The following is a 25428-nucleotide window of genomic DNA, read 5'->3' as shown; positions in this document are numbered from 1 at the left end:
TTAACCACCGCACCGATCTTATCTCTTCCAGAAGGCAATGATGATTTTGTGGTATTTCGTGATGCCTCCAAACAAGGTTTTGGGTGTTGTTAATGTAATGAAGGAAAGTAATTGCTTACGCTTCCCGACAATTGAAATTTACGAATAAAACTACATGACACACAATCTTGAATTAAGAACCGTTGTCTTTACACTTAAAATGTGGAGACACTATCTTTTTGGAATCAAAAGTACCGTTCTCACCGACCACAAAACCCTCCAACACATTTTCGATCAAAAATAACTCAACATGAGACAACGACGATGGATTGAAACTTTACATGATTATGATTGTGAACTTCGTTACCATTCGGGTAAGGCAAATGTTGTAGCCAACGCCTTGAGCCGAAAGGAAAGAATTAAACCTCTCCGTGTCCGAACCTTGAACGTGATTATCCACACCAACCTTACGAGCCAAATTCGTGTAGCACAAAATGGAGCTCAAATATGAAAATATTTATAAGTGAACACCTGAAAGGCCTCCTCTCTCGACTCGAAATCAAAGAAACTGAAATTTGTTGTTTTACCGAAAGAATTAGAGAACCTAATTATGGGCTCGATGAACCTTCTCATCACCACGTACCATATTACATGACTCTGTTATTTCACTGTTGCCGTCTGATATTACCGGGACCCAAGATAACACACAATCCATGGATACCTCTTTCTTCATTAACATATCATCCTTATGTATCTGATAAATGGCCAACTAACTCCAAAACATATAACTACGTGTACTATCTCGTTTCCATCAAAGTCTCAACTTTTGACCACAATATGTGTGATGTGGCTTTTTCAAGATGAAAACTTCTTCTACCATTACACTCATACTTCCGTATAAGGAAATCTCATCGTCCGATCTCTCAATGGAGAGAGACTCTACACACTATACCAGTATACACCACGAGGGGGAAAAATCTTATCAAACATTTTCAGAAACCGACAAAATGGAAAAAACTTGCACAACTATACATTGAAGGAATTCTATTCCAACACGGAGTGCCATTGTCAATTATCTCGAATCGAGATGCTCGTTTCATTTCTAGTTTTTGGGGTACCATACAAGAAATTTTAAGAACAGATTAGATATAGGTACCGCGTATCACCCACAAACCAACGGACAAAGCAAACGTACGATTCAAACCTTGGAAGCCATAATACGAGTTGAGTTATCAACTTCAAATGTACTTGGAAAAAGTAATTTCCTTTAGCCGAATTCTCTTACTACAATAGTTATCACTCGAGTATTAACGCTGCACCTTTCGAAGCTTTATAAGGCCGCAAATGTCGTTCTCGTAATTGTTGGGCCGAAGTAGGCGACCAGCAAATCACCGGACCCGCACTCATTCATGAAATAACCGTTAAGATTGTTCAAATCCAAGCATGGCTCAAGACGGCTCGTAGTCTCCAAAAGAGCTATGCCAATGTTAGACGTAAACCCCTCGAATTCCAAGTGAATGACCGCGTAATGTTAAAAGTCACACCTTGGAAATGTGTAATTCGTTTCGAGAAATGTGGAAAACTAAATCCGAGGTATATTGATCCTTTTGAAATCTTGGAGCGTATTGGACCCGTTGCTTACCGTTTAGATCTTCCGACTCAATTAAGTTCACGTTCATCCTACATTCCATGTATCAAACTTAGAGAAGTGTCTTGCGGAACAAGAACTTGTTATTCTTTTCGATGAGCTTACTATTGATGACAAACTCCACTTCATAGGAGAACCGGTTGAAATTATGGATCGTGAAACCAAACCCTAAGACAGAGTAAAACCCCGATTGTCAAAATTCGTTGGGATGCCAAAAGAGGACCCGAGTTTGCGTGGGAAATACAAGATCAAATGAAAAGAAAGTACCCTCACTTATTCGTAGAATTGGCAAAGCAAGGTCTCGAGGAAGAAACAACGACAACTATTTCCAATTGAATTTCGGGACGAAATTTCTTTTAAGGTGTGGGTAATGTAATAACCTGCCTTTTTCCGTTAATTTATTTTAACGCCGTCTTTTTTTTTTTTTTTTTTTTTGCTTTTAAAATAATATATTTCGTGATCTAAATTCATATCTTCCGTTGACTAGCATTTTAATATTTCCCGTTATTTAATTATAACATCTCTCGTTACCCTAGCGTATTTAAAATATTTCGTTCGGTTAATTCACGCACCCGCTTTTAAACTCGAGGGACTAACCTTTTCACTTGGCCAAACTTCGTCAACTAGTCACCACCTCCCACCACTCACCTCTCATTCCTTCTCTTATCTCTTTCTTACTACTTCCACTTTTTCTCTCATTTCTTTAAACAAAGAAGCATCATCTAATTCAAAACTAGCAAGCTAGCATAAAAACAAATTGTACTTTTAGAATCCTCTCATCATCCTCTACACATTGATACTAATTTCACTACTTGAGGTAAGGTTTCTAAAAACTCTAGATTTTTGTTCTTGATGTTCTTGACTTGAAATGGTGTTAGTTAGTGTATATGGCTCACTAGGTTGTTGTGTATGTAAATGGTTTGCTCGATTTTGTTGTTTTGAGTAACTAGTATGAACACTTGAAATGGGTTTGTTGAATCTTTGATTTTGGTTGATTAAATGTTGATTAAATATTAAAGTTCATGTATTAAATGTGTTACTAGCATCATTAGCTTCGTTTTGGTAAGTAGGTTGACTTAGAAAAACTTCACTAACATGATTATTGATGTTGTGATTTTTGGTTAGGGTTTAATAGACTTAAATATGAACTTTTGATGTTGATAAGTGTTTAGTTGCAATGTATGTTTAATTACCTTCGAAACGGCGTATCGTATGTGTAAATTGGATTCCCGAATCATGAAATGCATTTTATGAACTTGAAACTTTAAGGATGAACATTTAATGATCATTTGACACGGATTTAGTTATTGTAAATGATGTTTTTGTTTGATGAAATGTGTTTAGTTGTATTCCTCGTTAAATTACCTTTCCAACGATATAAGATACATGTTTAGAATGTTTTCGATACATAATTTGTGCTTGTTTGAAGTTTGGTTCGTGCATATAACAAAACTCAGCAACAACACCTGGAAAGAAGGGCTTCGCGATCGCGGAGCCCTCTGTGCCTAAACCTTCACAATCGCGGAGCAGTGATCTGAAAGAGCTGATCAAAGTCACTTTGTGTTTTCACAGTTTCACCCACGCTTACTCGCAACTCCGATTAATATGAAACTTGGTCAACATGTTTATATATGACTACTAACTGAAGAAAAATTGTCGGATACCCGACCCGACCCCGTTGACTTTGACCAAGTTTGACTTTTAATCAAACTTAACCAAAAACTTATGCAATCGTTCTAATCTACTTTTATACTTGATTCTTGCATGAAACTTGACAACGTGACTCACATGCTATATATATTCGAGTCGTAACGAGCCATAGGACTAATTGAACACATTTTGACCGACCTTATGTCTTACCCGGTATTGATATAACTTACTTGTTTAGGTCAAGACTAAACAACTTTCATGCACACGTTTACTTTGTGAAATACCTTTATACTCGTGCACTTAAGGTGAGATCATAGTCCCATCTTTTCAATAACTTTCACTCTTTTAAATCATGAGATGAGAAACATATACGGTTTTATACTTTTATACTTTAAACACAAGTACGAAAACAAACATTTCACGTGCGAGTAAGAACAAAAAGCCTCAATTCAATTATCATTAGTTACACTTGTAGGGTGTAAGCGTGAACTTATGTTGTGTGGATCTATACGGGCTTGACGAGCCCTCATTCGGACGATGAAATATATTTTAGGGTATAGTGTAGGTTCTAACACTATGATAACGGGGTTCGTATACAGTTAAGTTTTGATAATTGGGTGCTCCACAAAAAAACAACATCTTTGGAATGCAAACGATTTGGCTAATCAACTTATACTAAATCTTGTGGTTCAAAAACAACGTTTACAAATACACCTATGATTTCACCAACGTTTTTCATTGATAGTTTTCTATATGTTTTTCAGGTTCTTGATTGGCTACTTGATACATGCTAAGTCCTAGGTACGTAGGACCCTTTGAAATCACCGAAAGAATTGGAATAGTTGCTTATCGATTAAAGCTACCGCAAGAACTTAGTAGTGTCCACGACACATTTCACGTGTCAAATCTGAAGAAATGTTTAGCAGAAGAGGATGTCGTAATTCCTCTTGATGAAATACGAATCAATGATAAACTCCATTTTATCGAAGAACCTATTGAAATCATGGACCGTGAGGTCAAACAATTAAAACAAAGCAAAATACCGATAGTTAGAGTTCGTTGGAATGCTAGACGAGGACCCGAGTTTACTTGGGAATGTGAAGATCAAATGAAGCAAAAGTATCCACATTTGTTCACTGATATCGCTCATAAAACAGGTACTACTCAAAATTTCGGGACGAAATTTTCTTTAACGGGGAGGTACTATAATGACCCATAAAATTTCACATTAATAAATTAATTACAGGATAGAATGTTTCTGACACGATAAGCGAACCTATTATGTTGAGTCTTAAAACTTTTTGAACTAGTTTACACGTTCAAGTACCCTTTGACTATTTCTGACGATTCACGGACAACTGTTTGTAAATAGATATGTATATATAAATATATATATATATATATATATATATATATATATATATATATATATATATATATATATATATATATATATATATATATATGTAACAACTTGAAACACTTTAATAAAGTAGTACAATTAAATTTCTAAGATTAAGGTTATAAATAATACTCATACTTATTTATAATAATAACAATTAAATTATTAATACTTTGACGTTAACCAAACTAACTTTTAATCAACATATTTGATTTAGTTAATTTTTTTGTGATATCCGTGATATGTAAAAACAATAGTGTCGGCATAAGAAATTAAAACAAAGGCAACTTTATTTTTTCTTCCACACATTTTTGCAAATTAAATTTGTGTTAATATCACCTTACTGTGATTGGTTGCTTTTAACTTGAAAAGTAATATATATTAATTACATTATATATTTTTTTTACGTATACATGCATTTATCATCATTTCATGATCATAAGAAAACAAGTTACTTGTTGTTTTCTTCTACCCTACCAATGTTATATACATGCATATATCCATTATCTTTATCATCACTTCAAATCCAAGTACCCCACCCACTTGCTAGTGTTTCCCTTTAGTACAATTACTAGTGCAACTATTTTTTTTTTACCAAAACTAATGTACCCCACAAATTTCTCTTGATAATTGATATTGCTAATTGATAATCTTATTTAACGGTTTTAATATTTTTGGATTTAATTAATATTTCTTTACACTAAATGGAATTCCTTTTATATATTCCATTTCACTCAATGAATGCGAGTGTGTTATCTTAACTTATATTACATATACATGCATGTATCTATAAAGAGCCCACCACATTTTTATTATATTATTTTATGAGAGTGCATAATACAAAGATATTATCATTGTTATTAATTAATTAATATTAAATATTTAATATTAGATATTAAATTAGTGTTGGTATCAATCTTTAATGTCAAACAAAGCTAGAATTTTCACATGAGGTTGTCTAGTAATAATCATATAAGAATTAAAATAGTTAGTAATGGGAAAACATAATTAAACCGTTTGACCAATGAGAATGAAGTTTACGCTTGTATTATTAGAAGATGTCACGGGTGTAAACAAGTGGGGTGGCTCTTATGAAATGGATTATCCCACATTTGTTATAAACTAAAGAATTGTTCATATCTCATAAAGCTTACCTAGACATCTTAATATATATATATATATATATATATATATATATATATATATATATATATATATATATATATATATATATATATATATATATATATATATATACTCGATTTACTTTGTTAAAAACATAACTCACACATAGGCAAAAATTTCCCAAATTTGCAAATCATGAGTTTATTCAAATACCGCATTTTTGTTAATATTTTTAACGTTGATGATATATCAAATTCATAGCTACATTAATATCCACTTGGGTTTATATACTTTGTTACAGTATTAACTTACATCCTAGTAGAATTGGTGCTACTTAAATTTTGAGGGTTAAATATATACAACGAGTGTACGCGGGAGTTCTAATTACGAGTCTCAAATCAATTATAACTAAGAAAATATTGGGTATTGTTCGTGAATCCAAGGCCAACCGCACAGTTGTCTACTATCATTACGTCTAAGCAATTTAAGTACAATATTAAATCTCAATATTGAACGGTGAGTTATAGTCTCCCTTTTTAAATGCTTTAAATATTTTGGGCTGAGAATACATGCAAATTTATTTTAAAAACAATGGACACAAGTACATACTTATTCTACACTGAGTAAAACTGAAAACCCTTAGCTTTGGTAATTAGTAGCTGCCAGTACATAGGATGTGGACTGGTGGGCGCGAATAATTGTATATGGATCCATAGGGCTTGACATCCCCGTCCGAGCTAGAGCGCTAGCCTTTTAACGGACGTATATTATTTGATTTTACGACACGTTGGTTTGCGTGTATTAAAACGAATATGGTAATTTTTATTATAACGTTAAGTTTAGTTACCAGGGTGCTCTGTTATGTAGAATCTATTGATAAACTTTTGATGAAATCTTGTGATCCATCTTTATATACTTATGACTCGAGCAATTAAAACTATAACTCACCAATATTCGTGTTGACCTTTTTAGCATGTTTTGCTCTCAGGTCCTTAGACTGCTTCCGCTGTGATGTGCTTGTTACCTGAAAGGAGTCTCTCATGCTTTGTATAAAGTTTATTGCATTCGAAACAAAACTACGTTGTGTAATAAATAATTTGACTGTGATGTCAATCTGTAAGATAAAGACTTATGTATTTTCGGGGATTTACTTATTCTTAAGTAATCACCTACATGTTTATAACTTTCTATGTTTAGAAAGTCACTTATTTTAATGAATGCAATATTTTATCAAAACGTATCATGTAGAGGTCAAAACCTCACTGTGGAATCAATGATTAACATGCTGCGTCAATAGCGATTTTGACGGGTCATTACAGTTGGTATCCGAGCTTGAGGTCATAGGGAACCAGAATTTGCATTAGTGTGTTTAACTGATAATTGTTAGGATGCATTAGTGAGTCTGGACTATGACCATATATGTTTTTACCGATTTTTGCTTATCATTTTGTCAAAAACATTATATGTGATATATTTATATGCTAACATAATTATTGTTTCAATTATGTGATAGATGACTTCTTCTAATCCCATCATTTTGTACGATTCTGAATCGGACACTGAGTCTATTCTTTCCATAACTAAAAAGAGCGTTCCAATACCTATTAAAGAAGAAATTGTGTTAGCCGGGGAATCTCAACTCCCCGTAAACCCAGAGGAGGATTTCGCTAATGAAATAAAAGAAATCACTAGGAAGGAATTCAAACTTGCTATAAAGAACCACGAAAATAAAAAGTCCTTAATTATTAAAAAGGAATAGGACTATTCAATCCGTAACCACCCTTATTGTATTAAACCCACTGAGGCAACGGGTACCTCAAAACCCCGACCAAAAATTAAATACACTGCTAGAATGTCTGTCTGACCATGCACACACAAGCAATTGGCAGAGAGAACCAAATGGGAAGAAGTTTCTGATAGTTCTGAATAAACGACCTCGCAACCATAAATCTTCCATGTGATATTCTATTGATTATGTGTGCTACTCTATCTTGTTATGTAAATTAAGCATATGTAAAATATCGGTATTGTACGGTATTGTATTATTTTGGTTTATTAATAATAAATGCATGGAATGATTATTTGTATTATTACTACTTTTTATTATTATTATTATTACATAATAACGTAGTAACTCGCTATAATTTTTCATAGTGGAATATTATTATGATTTTAGTAGTTAATTCCTTGTACTAGCTATTATGTATGAACTTAACGGGTAGGTACTACCCGAGTTATAATTATAAAGTGCTAATAAAGAAGAAACAGCTTTTATAATAATGGGTTCATATTATTAATATGCCATGATGTACCATTAATTACTCACTACATCTATAATATTCTATGTGATTAATTATATATGTTGTGTTTATCGAAGAAACATGTCTCAAATGTCGGATGCTGAGTTTGAGGAACTAGTCGAGAAATGTGTGAATGAAAGAATTGTTGTAGCCGAGGCGGCAAAAGCAGCAGCCAAAGCAGCAGCTGTGAACACAAACTCACGAAACGGATGCTCATACAAAACTTTTCAAGCATGCAAACCACAGAAGTTTAGTGGAACTGAGGGACCAGTCGGTCTAACCACATGGTTCGAAAAGATGGAGTCCGTTTTCAAAATCAGTAATTGTGCGGACGGAGACAAGTCAAAGTATGCTTTGTGCACGTTGCAGGACAGTGCACTTACTTGGTGGAACAATTATGCTAAAGCAGAAGGAGTAGATACGGCATATGATATCTCTTGGGAAGAATTGAAAAAGATGCTTATCGAGGAGTACTGTCCTCGAAATGAGATCAGAAAAATGGAATCTGAGTTACGTAATCTGAAGGTTGTCGGTGCGAAACTCAATAACTATGAAAAGCGTTTCATGGAACTAGCCTTGTTATGTCCCGAATTAGTGCCAAACGAGAAACGAAAGATAGAGATGTATATTGATGGTTTGTCGATCAATATCAAAGGAAATGTTACATCATCCAAACCGAATACGATGCAGGAAGCTATGAGAATAGCACACCAACTTATGGACCAGATCACGGAGAGTTCGATTAAGGCACCAATTACCGAAGTCAAGACAACTGAAGGAAAGAGGAAATGGGAAGACTATAAGGGCAAAAGTACTCACCTGAAGAGGCGAGAGACTTTTAAAGGTAAACAAGATGGGGCAACTGCTAGTCCAAACTATAAGGGACCCCATCCGTTTTGCAAAAGATGTTACACCCACCATTCAGGTTATTGCCAGGTGGTCTGTGATAAGTGCAACAAGAAAGGACATGTGGCGAAAGATTGTTATGCCACCGTTTCTGAAGTAAAGACAAAACCGACCGATGTCAAGAAATGTTTTCGATGCGGGAAGCCTGGTCACTTTATAAATCAATTCCCTGATAAGGAGAAGAATAAAGAACCCACACGTGGGAGGGCATTTAATTTTAGTACCAGCGAAGCACGTGAGGACCCTGATCTTGTTACGGGTACGTTTACCGTTAATAATCAACTAGCTTCTATTATGTTTGATACGGGTGCTGATAGAAGTTATATGTGTAAAGACTTTAGTTCTAAACTAAAATGTGCATCATTGCCTCTAGACGATAAATATACTATTGAATTAGCTAATGGTAAACTGATAAAAGCCGATAAAATTTGCCATGGTTGCGAAATAAATCTCGCTGGTGAAACCTTCAAAATCGATTTGATACCCGTAGAATTAGGAAGTTTTGACGTAATCGTTGGCATGGACTGGATGTCCAAAATAAGTGCGGAAGTTGTTTGCGCTGAGAAAGCGATCCGCATCCCTCGAAAGGATGAAAAGTCATTAATGATTTATGGGGAGAAGAGCAACTCGAAGCTGAACCTTATCAGCTGTATGAAGGCCCAGAAACTTATAAGAAAAGGTTGTTATGTTATTCTGGCACACGTGAAGAAGATCGATACTGAAGAAAGAAGCATTGATGACGTGCCGATTGTGAGAGAATATCCCGAAGTATTTCCAGAAGAATTACCGGGGCTACCTCCAAACAGATGTGTAGAATTATAGATTGATCTCGTGCCAGGAGCCGCACCTGTAGCCCGATCCCCATATAGACTTGCACCTTCCGAGATGCAAGAACTGCAAAGCCAATTACAAGAATTATCGGATCGTGGATTTATTCGTCCCAGTTTTTCACCTTGGGGTGCTCCTATTCAGTTCGTCAAGAAGAAGGATGGATCTATGAGGATGTGCATAGATTACAGGGAATTAAACAAATTAACGATCAAGAATCGGTACCCATTACCGAGGATTGATGATTTGTTTGATCAATTGCAAGGATCAAGTGTTTATTCTAAGATTGATCTACGCTCCGGATATCATCAGCTGAGAGTGAAGGAAGAAGATATTCCTAAAACCGCGTTCAGAACCAGTTACGGTCACTATGAGTTTTTAGTCATGCCTTTTGGATTGACTAATGCTCCAGCAATATTCATGGATCTAATGAATCGCATCTGCAGACCATATTTAGACAAATTTATCATTGTTTTTATCGATGACATATAGATTTACTCGAAGAACAAGGAAGAACATGAGCAACACTTAAGACTGGTACTAGAGGTACTCAAGAAAAAAGAACTGTACGCAAAATTTTCGAAGTGTGATTTCTGGTTACAATAAGTACAATTTTTGGGCCATGTTGTCAGTAAACATGGAATTAAAGTTGACCTCGCCAAGATCGAAGCCATTAGTAAATGGGAAACCCCGAAGACTCCAACACAAATCCGCCAATTCTTAGGTCTTGCTGGTTACTACCGAAGATTCATTCAAGATTTCTCTAAAATCGCAAAACCCTTAACTGCATTAACCCAAAAGGGAAAGAAGTATGATTGGTCCACAGAACAGGAATCCGCATTTCAACTGTTAAAGAAGAAGTTAACGTCTGCACCCATTTTATCATTACCAGAAGGAAATGATGATTTCGTGATCGATTGTGCTTCGCGCCAAGGTTTAGGATGTGTATTGATGTAACGCACAAAAGCATACGTCTCACGACAACTAAAAGTTCACGAAAGGAACTATACGACGCACGATTTGGAACTTGGAGCAGTAGTTTTTGGACTCAAAATATGGAGACACTGTCTGTATGGCACCAAGTGTACAGTGTACACCGACCATAAGAGTCTTCAGCATATTTTTGATCAAAAACAACTCAATATGAGGCAACGTCGCTGGGTAGAGTTATTGAATGACTACGATTGTGAAATCCGTTACCACTCCGGAAAGGTTAATGTTGTAGCTGATGCCCTAAGTCGGAAAGAAAGAGTAAAACCTCTTAGGGTTCGAGCTTTGAACATTACAATTCGTACTGATCTCACAAAGCAAATTCAAGCAGCATAGTTAGAAGCTTTAAAAGAAGAAAACGAAAAAGGCGAAATGAGCAAAGGGTTAGAAAAACAACTTGACGTAAAAGCCGATGGAACCCTGTATTTTGCTGGTAGGATATGGGTACCAAAATATGGTAACCTAAGGCAACTAGTGCTAGATGAAGCACACAAAACGAGGTACTCAATTCACCCAGGAAACGGAAAAATGTACCACGATCTTAAGAAGTTCTATTGGTGGCCTAATATGAAGACAGAAATTGCTACTTATGTAAGCAAATGTTTGACATGTGCCAAGGTCAAAGCTGAGCACCAAAAGCCGTCAGGGTTACTGCAACAATCGGAAATTCCTCAGTGGAAATGGGAAAGAATAACGATGGATTTTATTACGAAATTGCCAAGGACTGCAAGTAGTTACGATACTATTTGGGTGATAGTTGATCGCCTCACTAAATCAGCTCACTTTATACCAATAAAGGAGACAGATAGTATTGAGAGATTAGCACGCTTATATTTAAAGGAAATAGTTTCCAGGCATGGTGTACCTATCTCCATCATATCTGATCGCGACACCCGATTCACATCACATTTTTGGCAGTCATTACAAAACACATTGGGAAATCAATTAGATATGAGCACCGCTTATCACCCACAGACAGATGGTCAAAGTGAAAGAACAATACAAACATTAGAAGACATGTTACGGGCATGCGTGATTAACTTTGGAACTAGTTGGGATCGACACTTACCGTTAGCATAATTCTCATACAATAACAGCTATCATACGAGCATCAACGCAGCGCCATTTGAAGCACTTTACGGTAGAAAGTGCAGATCTCCTATTTGTTGGAGTGAAGTAGGAGAAAGACAACTTACTGGACCAGAAATTATTCATGAAACCACCGAAAAGATCATTCAAATACAACAGCGATTAAAAACGACCATGAGTCGCCAAAAGAGTTATGCTGATGTAAGAAGAAAACCGCTAAAATTTCAAGTGGGTGACAAAGTCATGTTGAAAGTGTCACCCTGGAAAGGCGTTGTTCGATTCGGTAAACGAGGAAAGCTAAGTCCTAGGTACGTAGGACCCTTTGAAATCACCGAAAGAATTGGAACCGTTGCTTATCGATTAAAGCTACCGCAAGAACTTAGTAGTGTCCACGACACATTTCACGTGTCAAATCTGAAGTAATGTTTAGCGGAAGAGGATGTCGTAATTCCTCTTGACGAAATACGAATCAATGATAAACTCCATTTTATCGAAGAACCTGTTGAAATCATGGACCGTGAGGTCAAACAATTAAAACAAAGCAAAATACCGATAGTTAGAGTTCGTTGGAATGCTAGACGAGGACCCGAGTTTACTTGGGAACGTGAAGATCAAATGAAGCAAAAGTATCCACATTTGTTCACTGATATCGCTCATAAAACAGGTACTACTCAAAATTTCGGGACAAAATTTTCTTTAACGGGGAGGTACGATGATGACCCAGAAAATTTCACATTAATAAATTAATTACAGGATAGAATGTTTCTGACACGATAAGCGAACCTATTATGTTGAGTCATAAAACTTTTTGAACTAGTTTACACGTTCAAGTACCCTTTGACTATTTTCGACGATTCACGGACAACTGTTTGTAAATAGATATGTATATATAAATATATGTATATATGTAACAACTTGAAACACTTTAATAAAGTAGTACAATTAAATTTCTAAGATTAAGGTTATAAATAATACTCATACTTATTTATATTAATAATAATTAAATTATTAATACTTTGACGTTAACCAAACTAACTTTTAATCAACGTCTTTGATTTAGTTAATTTTTTTGTGATATCCGTGATATGTAAAAACAATAGTGTCAGCATAAGAAATTAAAACAAAGGCTACTTTATTTTTTCTTCCACACGTTTTTGCAAATTAAATTTGTGTTAATATCACCTTACTGTGATTGGTTGCTTTTAACTTGAAAAGTAATATATATTAATTACATTATATTTTTTTTTACGTATACATGCATTTATCATCATTTCATGATCATAAGAAAACAATTTATTTGTTATTTTCTTCTACCCTACCAATGTTATATACATGCATATATCCATTATCTTTATCATCACTTCAAATCCAAGTACCCCACCCACTTGCTAGTGTTTCCCTTTAGTACAATTAACGAACAAAATAACCTATCTTCAATCACTAATGCAACTATTTTTTTTACCAAAACTAATGTACCCCACAAATTTCTCTTGATAATTGATATTGCTAATTGATAATCTTATTTAACGGTTTTAATATTTTTGGATTTAATTAATATTTTCTTTACACTAAATGGAATTCCCTTTATATATTCCATTTCACTCAATGAATGCGAGTGTGTTGTCTTAACTTATATTACATATACATGCATGTATCTATAAAGAGCCCACCACATCTTTATTATATTATTTTATGAGAGTCATGATACAAAGATATTATCATTGTTATTAATTAATTAATATTAAATATTTAATATTAGATATTAAATTAGTGTTGGTATCAATCTTTAAGGTCAAACAAAGCTAGAATTTTCACATGAGGTTGTCTAGTAATAATCATATAATAATTAAAATAGTTAGTAATGGGAAAACACTATTAAACCGTTTGACCAATGAGAATGAAGTTTACGCTTGTATTATTAGAAGATGTCACGGGTGTAAACAAGTGGGGCGGCTCTTATGAAATGGATTATCCCACGTTTGTTATAAACTAAAGAATTGTTCATATCTCATAAAGCTTGCCTAGACATCTTTATATATATATATATATATATATATATATATATATATATATATATATATATATATATATATATATATATATATATATATATATAGCGCTATTTGAATAAACTCATGATTTGAAAATTTGGGAAATTTTTGCCTATGTGTGAGTTATGTTTTTAACAAAGTAAATCGAGTATATATATATATATATATATATATATATATATATATATATATATATATACTCGATTTACTTTGTTAAAAACATAACTCACACATAGGCAAAAATTTCCCAAATTTTCAAATCATGAGTTTATTCAAATAGCGCATTTTTGTTAATATTTTTAACATTGATGATATATCAAATTCATAGCTACATTAATATCCACTTGGGTTTATATACTTTGTTACAATATTAACTTACATCCTAGTAGAATTGGTGCTACTTAAATTTTGAGGGTTAAATATATACAACGAGTGTACGCGGGAGTTCTAATTACGAGTCTCAAACCAATTATAACTAAGAAAATATTGGGTATTGTTCGTGAATCCAAGGCCAACCGCACAGTCGTCTACTATCATTATGTCTACGCAATTTACCTACAATATTAAATCTCAATATTGAACGGTGAGTTATAGTCTCCCTTTTTAAATGCTTTAAATATTTTGGGATGAGAATACATGCAAATTTATTTTAAAAATAATGGACACAAGTACATACTTATTCTACACTGAGTAAAACCGAAAATCCCGTAGCTTTGGTAACTAGTTGCTACCAGTACATAGGATGTGGACTGGTGGGCGCGAATAATTGTATATGGATCCATAGGGCTTGACATCCCCGTCCGAGCTAGAGCGCTAGCCTTTTAACGGACGTATATTATTTGATTTTACGACACGTTGGTTTGCGTGTATTAAAACGAATAGGGTAATTATTATTATAGCGTTAAGTTTAGTTACCAGGGTGCTCTGTTATGTAGAATCTATTGATAAACTTTTTATGAAATCTTGTGATCCATCTTTATATACTTATGACTCGAGCAATTAAAACTATAACTCACCAACATTCATGTTGACCTTTTTAGCATGTTTTGTTCTCAGGTCCTTAGACTGCTTCCGCTGTGATGTGCTTGTTACCTGATCTAATGACCCGTCCTAATCCATCTGGACGAATACATTACATTTGGTTACATCGCGAGGTACTTGACCTCTATATGTTACATTTTACAAACATTGCATTCGTTTTTAAAAGACGAACTTTCTTTACATCGAAAGTTGATAGCATGCATACCATTTCATAATAAATTCAACTATAATTGACTCGAATGCAATGTCTTTTGAAATATGTCATGAATGACTCCAAATAATATCTCTAATTGAGCAAATGCACAGCGGAAGATTTCTTTCATACCTGAGAATAAACATGCTTTAAAGTGTCAACCAAAAGGTTGGTGAGTTCATTAGTTTATCATAATCAATCATTTCCATCATTTTAATAGACCACAAGATTTCATATTTTCATAAACATCATTCTCATATCAGGCATTTCGTAAACTGTATAGAGATAAAAATCATTCATATAGATTGAACACCTGGTAACCGACGTTAACTTTAATGCATAGAATATCCCCAAACAGAACCTCTCATCTGTATAATAATAATCTCGAAGTACTAAAGCATTCGTACCCCGAATGGGACTTGTCAAGGTCCATAGATCTATCTTTAGGATTCGCGTCAATCAGGGGCCATTTCCCTAAATTCTTAGGTTACCAGACTTGAAGGGCGATATTCGATTTAATAATCCAACCATAGAATGTAATTTTAAGTATTTGTGTCTATTTCGTAAAACATTATTAAAAGCATCGCATGTATTCTCAGTCCAAAAAATATATATTGCAAAAGCATTTAAAAAGGGAGCAAATGAAACTCACAATACTGTATTTTGTAGTAAAAATACACATGACGATATTGAACAACTGAACAATGCAGGGTTGGCCTCGGATTCACGAACCTATATCATTTGTATATTTATTAATACACATATTTGTAATCGAATAAGTTTATATATTATATCTTGGATTATATATTATACTTATTTAGTTTGTGTATATATTCAAAATGTTTAATATTATTATAGTTATATATATATAGGTATATCTGTTTAGTGTTATAGTAAAAATGCCTAAATTGTTATATATGAGTATTTCTAAAATAATTTGTTAATATAGTTAATATATACTTATAATAATATTTTAAAAACTTTTATTTTTAAATTCACAATACTTTTAATAATAATAATATTGTTATTACTAATAATCATAATTCTTGTCTTTTTAAAATGATAACTTTAAATAAATGATTATTAATGATAATAAGTTTTAATAATAATATTAGCACTGTTAATAAATATAATAATAATAATACTAATAATGATAATGTTAAGATAGTACTTATAACAATGATAATGATAATAATGATATTACAAATTTTAAATGTATTACTATATTAATAGAAATGATATTAATATCAATATTAATGAAAAGCAATACATTTATTATTTTCATAATAATACTAATAACATTCATAATTGTATCTAATATTCTATTAATGATAATAAATAATAGCTTTTATAGATATACCTATTTTAGTAACAATAATAACAATAATTATTATAATACTTGTAATGATAATAATAATTAATATCAACGATAACAATTAATAATAATAACAGTAATAATAATAATAATAATAATAATAATAATAATAATAATAATAATAACATACTAATAAAATACTTGAAAGGCTACCTTGATGAAATGAGCCTCAAAAAAATAAACTGTCAGAGCCGAGTATCGAACCCGCGACCTCTCGTTACTCGCAAACACTCTAAACCAACCAGCTATGCGTGTCTATCTGTTTAAATACAACTTTAATCTTTAATATAAATGTTTCTGTTAATCCCCATCTTCTTTATCATAAACAATTCCAGTCGACCAGGTTTGAATTCCAAACTTAAAACGTTTTAACTATTAAATTTTAAGAAACAAAAATGTTTAGAAATTAGTTTGAATTAGTTAAAACAACAAAATCAAAGAAAAAGAGCTGCCTCAGCTCGTTTAAACTCTTCAAGAACTCGAAATCAAACTCGTGATTTTTGGAAGTTTTAGACAAAGTTTACAACACAAAGTATATTTCAAATCACTCACAGAAACTTTTCAAACTGTTAATTGAACTAGAATCATCACAGGTAACTCTAATTCGTTCAATGAAAAATCGTTTGACTTTTGATATCGAAACTTTGACTCCAAAATTCACATTCGTTAAGAGAAATTGGACACTGAGACTTTACAGATCGTTTCACGACTTGAATTAAATACATTCTGCATTTTTACAATTTGAAAAAGGTTGAATTTTGGGGCTGTTGATAAAAATGACCACGAACAGAGTAATGGCATGGGTTCTTCCCTATTTCTGTTTAATTCGATCACTTTGAGGACTGTAAAGGGTTTCTGTAATTGTTAATTAACAGAGTGAGTTTATTGTTAACACTTGACTCTGAATTGCATCAATTATAAATCCAAATTGCTCGACAAGAAAATATTCGGTCAGAATAATATATAAGAAAAAAAATAAATCTCCTTTAACTGTGTTTGGTTGATAATGGTATGATTTGGAATCAAATTGTACTAGGATGAAGACATATAACAAATTATATCATAGCTCCATAGTCATGTGTAACTGATTTGGAGTTATGCATATGGTTTTATATATATTTATTATTAATAATTAATAATTATAATTATATTATTAATAATCTAATTACAAATAATAATAATAATAATAATAATAATAATAATATTATTATTAATAATAATAATAGTAATAACAATATTAGTTCGTAATAATAATAATTTTTAGTGCAATTGATAATAATAGTATTATTAATGATAACTAATAATAATGATAATAATATCAATAATAATAATAATAAATATATTAATAATAATAATAAATAATAATGATGCTAAAAATGATAATGTTAATAAGTTTAATAATAATCATCATAATAAGTATGGTGTCACTAATACTATAACTAATACTAGTAATAACACCACTTATAATAATATTAGAAATGATATTACTAATGAAAATCAAAATAAGTTGTATTACTTTTATAATAATGATTCTTAATGGTAATGATAATAAAATTATCTAATAATAATAATACTAATATAAATCATAACATCTAAAATTATAATTTTACTACTAGTTATAATAATATTTACCATGGTAACAATAATATTAATAATAATAATACAATAACAAATCAAATGTATCAAATTGCATGTTACAATTTTAATAATGTCAATAGTACTGATATTAATAATAATAATAATAGTGAATGTAAAAATAATGTAATAACTATAATCAAACTTGTAATTACATTTAATATATTAATTTTACAATTTACTACTTATGTAAGATTTACTAATTATACCATATATAATTGAATTATTACATATAATAATACTTATACATGGAATTCCTATATATTTATACGTATAGATTTATTACAACATACCTATTATATTAATTATGTATATGGTTTATATATATATCTGTATATTTTTATTTTAGTAACATCTTAATGATTTTGTATATTTCTCTACATATTTAATTCAAATGATTAAATGGTATTATATTAATTCAACTTAATATATACACTTATATTTATATATATATATATATATATATATATATATATATATATATATATATATATATATATATATATATATATATATATATATATATATATATATATATATATATATATATATATATATATATATTTTTATTTACTTATTTATTTACACGCAATTGTTCGTGAATCGTCAGCACATTCGAAAGGTAATTGATTATATGAACATAGTTCCAAAGTTTTAAGACTCAACTTTACTGACTTTGCTTATCGTATCGAAATCATATAGAGATTAAGTTTAAATTTAGTCGGAAATTCCCGGGTCGTCACAGTACCTACCCGTTAAAGAAATTTCGTCCCGAAATTTGAGTGAGGTGGTCATGGTTAACAATAAAAATGTTTTTATGACGAATATGAGTTGATAAATAGAGTTTTATCATCTTTGAGTAATATGGATAAAATGATTCTATTAATAGAAGCGTATGAATGAAGCTATCACAAAAGATCGAGATGAGGAAATGAAGATTTTCCATAACTTTTGACGTAGTCGCGATTGAATTCCGGAATTCAAGGGATTTAAAGAAAATCTCCAAAGTCTGATAGATTTGATTCTTCGGCGAATAAGGAGATTAAGATCTCTATAATTAAATACGGTGATCTGCCTCGACTACTCTATCTGATATTTCCATTATAAATTAAACTCCTCCGTTCCATTATTCTCACCATTCCTATACTTTCTTTCTTAGTTCATACATTCAAAAGATTGTGAAAATGCTTAATCCCGTTCTAATCCTTGATATTTTTCTAATTATCAATTCTGTCATCCTTCTTTTCAATCTTCCACCAGAAGAATCTGTTTATATTGCTATTCGTATTAATATCCATGGTTTGTAATCTCCTTGTTGTTATTGGGCTTTATATTTTCTCTTATATTTTGGGAGCTCTTTTGCCTTTTTATTCTCTTCCCGACCTCTAGTAAAGCGAGTAATGGTCCAGAATTCTTAAGTATGGAGTTTCGAATGAACTTAATGTTCTAAACAAGAAAGAACGTAATAACACGATTTGATTTGTCAAATTACCAGAGTCACTGAGAATAGAACTATCAAGAATATACTTTCTTGATATGTTCAAAAGTTAAGCAGAATGAAAGAGTTATGTAACATGGCACATGATGACGTTATAATCTGTGAATCATCATGTTCCATTTAGAAACTCAGCATGACTTACTGTAATATAATCACGTTGATCAAGTGTCATTATATTATACTAACTCATGCATCAGTTCCCAACATTACTTCAATAACATTCATATTTTAAGCTCGAAAGTTTACAGAATATAGAAACTAACAGTTTCTATATGATGTACACTGATAGCACGGAGATTAATGATTTCAGATAAGAATAGCTATGAAAATATCTTCAGAAATATAGAGGATATTTATAATGAAAGATACGATGATATCTTGAAATTTTTAATATCGATGGATGATGAAGAAGATTTATCTGTAAGGGTTTAAATTCGGAAGCGAATACCATGGATGATGAAGAAGATTTATCCGTAAGGGTTTAGATTCGGAAGCAAGGTATTCGCTAAAGATTTCATCAGAAAGAGAATCATCAGATTCTTTAAATACAGAGTTTGGTCCTTGTATTTGTCCTTGGTCTCCTTCGTGGTTAGCTCAATCCGTTTTCCAGTTCTAACTTTTCTGAGCTTTTCCTTCTGATGATTAAGGTCGTTTATGGTTGTCTACAGTTTCTACTGCTTCATTCAGCTTTTTCAACATTCAGAGTATTGATTTGTAGACTGAGTACTGTTCAGAATTTCAGAATAAAAGACCATAATTCTAAAAGATAAATGTTATACATATAACTGTTGATGTAGATATGCTGTGCGTTTTCAAAGTACTGATTGCTGACTCCCGATAATTGGTATGGCAGTTCTCGTTACAAGATGCGGATGAGTATATGATAAGGTTTCAATGAATAAATATAATGATTTATCGGAGAGATTTAAACCAAGAAGCAACGAGGTTACTGGTGAAAGGACCCGTCCTAATCCATCCGGACGAAGTCATCAACCTTTGATTCCAGAGCGATGATCGACTCCAAGTATTGTCCTTAAAATGAGAAAAATGCACAGCGGAAGGTTTCTTTCACACCTGAGAATAAACATGCTTAAAAGTGTCAACCAAAAGGTTGGTGAGTTCATTAGTTTATCATAAATAATCATTTCCAACATTTTAATAGACCACAAGATTTCATATTTCCATTTCTCATAAACATACGTCCCATGCATAGAGACAAAAATATCATTCATATGAATTGAACACCTGGTAACCGACATTCACAATTTGTATATAAGAATATCCCCATCATTCCGGGATCCTCCTTCGAACATGATATAAATTTCGAAGTACTAAAGCATCCGGTACTTTGGATGGGGCTTGTTGGGCCCGATAGATCTATCTTTAGAGTTCGCGTCAATTAGGGTGTCTGTTCCCTAATTCTTAGATTACCAGACTTAATAAAAAGGGCATATTCGATTAGATTATCCAACCATAGAATGTAGTTTCGATTACTTGTGTCTATTTCGTAAAGCATTTATAAAAGCAGCGCATGTATTCTCAGTCCCAAAAATATATGTTGCAAAAGCATTTAAAAAGGGATTAATGAAACTCACCTAATGTATTTTGTAGTAAAAATACATATAACTATATTGAACAATGCAGGGTTGGCCTCGGATTCACGAACCTATATCATTTATATATATGTTAACGCATATAATGGTAATCGAACAATTTATGTATTATAAGTGTACTAATTGTTACTTTAGTTATGTTTTTCATTAATAACCTAAGTAGTTACATTTATTAATATTTACTGTAAAAAGTATTAGTATAGTTACATTATATGTAGTAAATATGATTTTATATAACTAATAGTTATTCGATAAAATAATATTGATAATAGTAGATAAAAGGTGTTTCATTCTATAATAATAATAATAATAATAATAATAATAATAATAATAATAATAATAATAATAATAATAATAATAATAATAATAATAATAAGAATAATAAGAATACTACCTTAAAAAAAATGGCTTCCAAAATAATGTCGCAGTCCGGGCTCGAACCCGTGACCTTTCGCTTCTCGTCATCTCCCCTAACTATCTGTTCTGTTTCGATTTTATGATGTATTTACTCCCTTAAATCTATTTAACCCTAATTTAATTCTATTTGCAACATGCCCAAATACCTATCATTAATTAAGTCCATGAATAATTCTACTCAAGCCCAAAACCACTTTTAATATCCAACACAGATTCGTTTTTAGGGTAATACGTGAATAGAAAGATCAGATGGGTCTTCTTCATCCTTTGTCATCATATTATCTATGTGCACCGCCACTTACATCATCATGTTAATACAGACCCATCATCATTCCAGATATATTCGTTACAGAAAGTGGTCCTTCTGATTTCGTTAAATAGCAGACAGAAACAAACAATAAGTATTGTAGCAGCATTCACGCAGAAGGTAATATCGCCAGCTGTGCATGTCGATTTGAAATTCAATGGTAATGTTTCTCAACCGGTCCCTCCACCTCCTTTCTTTTAAATATGCACGACACTTGGGTGGGGCTTTGCATCATCAAATTGGGAAGTCTTCTTTTGAGTAAATCAATTACCCCAACTACCGTCCACTTACCCCCTATTTATATTTGTATTAATAACATGCTCGTCCAAAGTTGTTGTAGATAGATTAATATACCTCGTGGACTAACAGCTAGATGTGGGGTTCCATAATACAAAAGCTTTACCTAATTTCTTTTTAAAAAAAAAAACACACATCCCTAAAGAAAATCAACTTGGTCGGCCATACAAATTTGATTACCTGCCTACTTTCAAAACCTCTTATAATCACCTTGTATTGAATTCCTATATAACCACTTTATCAACTCTAACCCGTGTATCTCTCTTACTCGGTTCATCGACTTCCTTAATTAATACTCCCTTGACGTTTTAACATATTAGAAGTAGGAGAAGAGCAGCAGCTCTTCGGGAGCTGGAAACCAAGAGAAAACGGATGCGATTTGGGTTCGTGAATCAGGAGAAAGAAGAAAAAGATAAGGAAAAAAAATAATAGGAGAGAGAGAGTAGGGTATGGTCTTGAAGGTGGCGGTGGAAGTGGTGGTTTATGGGGTGATCTAGTGGTGGTTGTATGTGTTGTGTTAAATCAAGAGAATGAAACAGAAAACTCGAATAGTGGCGACCCATGATCGGTTTATGTTGGGGGGTTTAAGTGTTTCAAGTGGGTTTCAAATATATAGAACATGAACCGTGGTCGAGTAAGGACATTATGAGTTTATGTTTGCAACTGTAGCAGTAGACATGATCGAAGGAGGTTATGGTGTTTAGTTTGTTCGACAGAAATAGCTGCAACAGATGAGTAGCAACAAGTGGGTTTGGTGTTGAAGTGGTGTGCTTGGTTGGTTGTGTGATTATCGAATAACATTAGAATAGAAACAGAATAGAGAAGTAGCCCCATGGTTCACAATAAAGGCAATGGTTTGGTTGGGTTGTTGAGTTTAAGAAGCAAGAAGGTGGAGATTAATAGTAAAATAGAAGGAAGATTAGGAAAGCTTTATAAAGATACAATATAAATCGTATCCTTGAGTTACAATATATATACGACTGTTTGTGTAAAACATATAGTAGTAGTAATGAACAAAGATGTTTACATGATGTTTGGTCGACATGAACAGCAGCCACGCCAGAAAAAATTTCAGCATCAATACAATTATTTAATGGGTTTGGTTATAGTGAAAATGGTGATTCAAGGAGACTGTAGGGTGATGGTGTTTCGTTGTGGTTATTGTTTGGCTCGATGGTGGTTTTCGAATGGTTGTGGATCTTGGTCTTGGTTAACATATGGTGACTAAAGGTTTAATGAGGGTATTCGTTGGATGGTTTACAAGGTGATCGATTTGGTGGCCGGAGATGGCTATTTTGAGTGTACTCGACAGATTTATGAGGAAAAGGAATGGAAGATGGGTTCTTGAAGTTGAAGGATGCAGTGAAGTATGTGTATACATACATTGAAATGTTTGTAAAATATCTTTACGTGTCATTGAAATTAAATGAGTGGACATAAAATATATCCAGCTTGTTTTATAGCTAATTGATATTGACAGAAGAGTTACTTTAGTTGACAATAACACAGAAAATAAAAGTTGGATAATGATCAATAACTGATTTTGTCTTTGTCTGTTTAACATACTCATCAAATTTCAAGGGGATATATATTGACAATGAAGTGTAACAACTAGGTCATGATTATGTGCCTTATTCTATATTAGAAATTATAAATTTATTAATAATAATAATAATAATAATAATAATAATAATAATAATAATAATAATAATAATAATAATAATAATGTAACAATATACATGTATCAAACTTTATATCTATATATATATGTATATATATATTTATATATATATATATATATATATATATATATATATATATATATAATCATATCAACTTACAATTAGTTGTTCGTGAATCGTCGGAAATGGTCAAAGGGTAATTAATTACATGAATATAGATTTCAAAACTTTCGAGACTCAACGTTACAGATTTTGCTTATCGTGTCGGAAACATATAAAGATTTAGTTTAAATTAAGTCGAAAAATCCCGGGTTGTCACAGTACATACCCGTTAAAGAAATTTCGTCCTGAAATTTGAGTGAGGTGGTCATGGTTAACAATAAAAATGTTTTCATGACGAATATGAGCTGATAAATAGAGTTTTCATCATTACAGAATAATACAGATAAAATAATTCGATTATTCGAAGAGCACGAATGAAACTATCATGAGAGAGATCCCAACGGGCAATCGTCCACCTTCGCCCAAAAACTTGCCCAAATTTTTAGCCGTTAGTAAAATAAAAAATAAAAAAAAATTCAACGGCTATCCCAACGGTCACTTTTACACTATAAAAAAAAAACATCAACCATATACCTCATTTTATACACTCAAATATATATTTCTTTTATATTTCTACCTTTCTCAAAATCAAAATCAAACACTCCCAAACTACAAAATGTTAACACTTCCACCAATGATTGTTTCATTCGATGTTCATTACGGAGGTGATTTCCGTAATCAAATGAAGGAATATAAGTGGGGCGACAGTATTTCGTTTGAATATATCGACATTCGTGATGTTAGTTTACAAGACTTGCTATCCTTTCTGAAGGAAAAAGTTCCGTGTGAATTCACGTCTGTGTTCTTTTATAAAGACGATTATGATGCGAATTGTAGGGCAAGTTTTATGTGTACCGATGATCAATGGTACTTTATAAAAGATACCATTGAAGATCGCGGTAAACGCATTTCTTTGTATGCGGTTCTTGAAGATGAAGAGACGTTGGGTTATCGTTACCTCGATGAATCAGCTGAAGCAGCAGTTGAGGCATCAAGAGAAATACCGATGTCTCCAGAGTACCTCACAGATGGTGAAATGACTGGTGAACGCTACTTTGCAGATGACAATTGACGACGACGAGTAGTTTGATTGTAATCTTTTAATTTTTAATTGTCGTGATGTTTTAATTTTTAATTATTGTAATTTCAGTGTTGTTGTCGAGTTTTATATCTTCCTTTATGTTTCGGAGCTCTTTGTCTTTTTAATCTCCTCTCGATCTCTAGTAAAACGAGTAATGGTCTAGAATTTGTAAGTATGGAGTTTCGAATGAATTTAATGTTATAATCAAGAAAGAACGTA

This window comes from Rutidosis leptorrhynchoides, chromosome 2 (genome assembly GCF_046630445.1).
Source record: "Rutidosis leptorrhynchoides isolate AG116_Rl617_1_P2 chromosome 2, CSIRO_AGI_Rlap_v1, whole genome shotgun sequence".
Classification (NCBI taxonomy): Eukaryota; Viridiplantae; Streptophyta; class Magnoliopsida; order Asterales; family Asteraceae; genus Rutidosis; species Rutidosis leptorrhynchoides.
The sequence above is the reverse complement of the archived record's forward strand: the minus strand, read 5'-3'. Positions refer to the sequence as shown.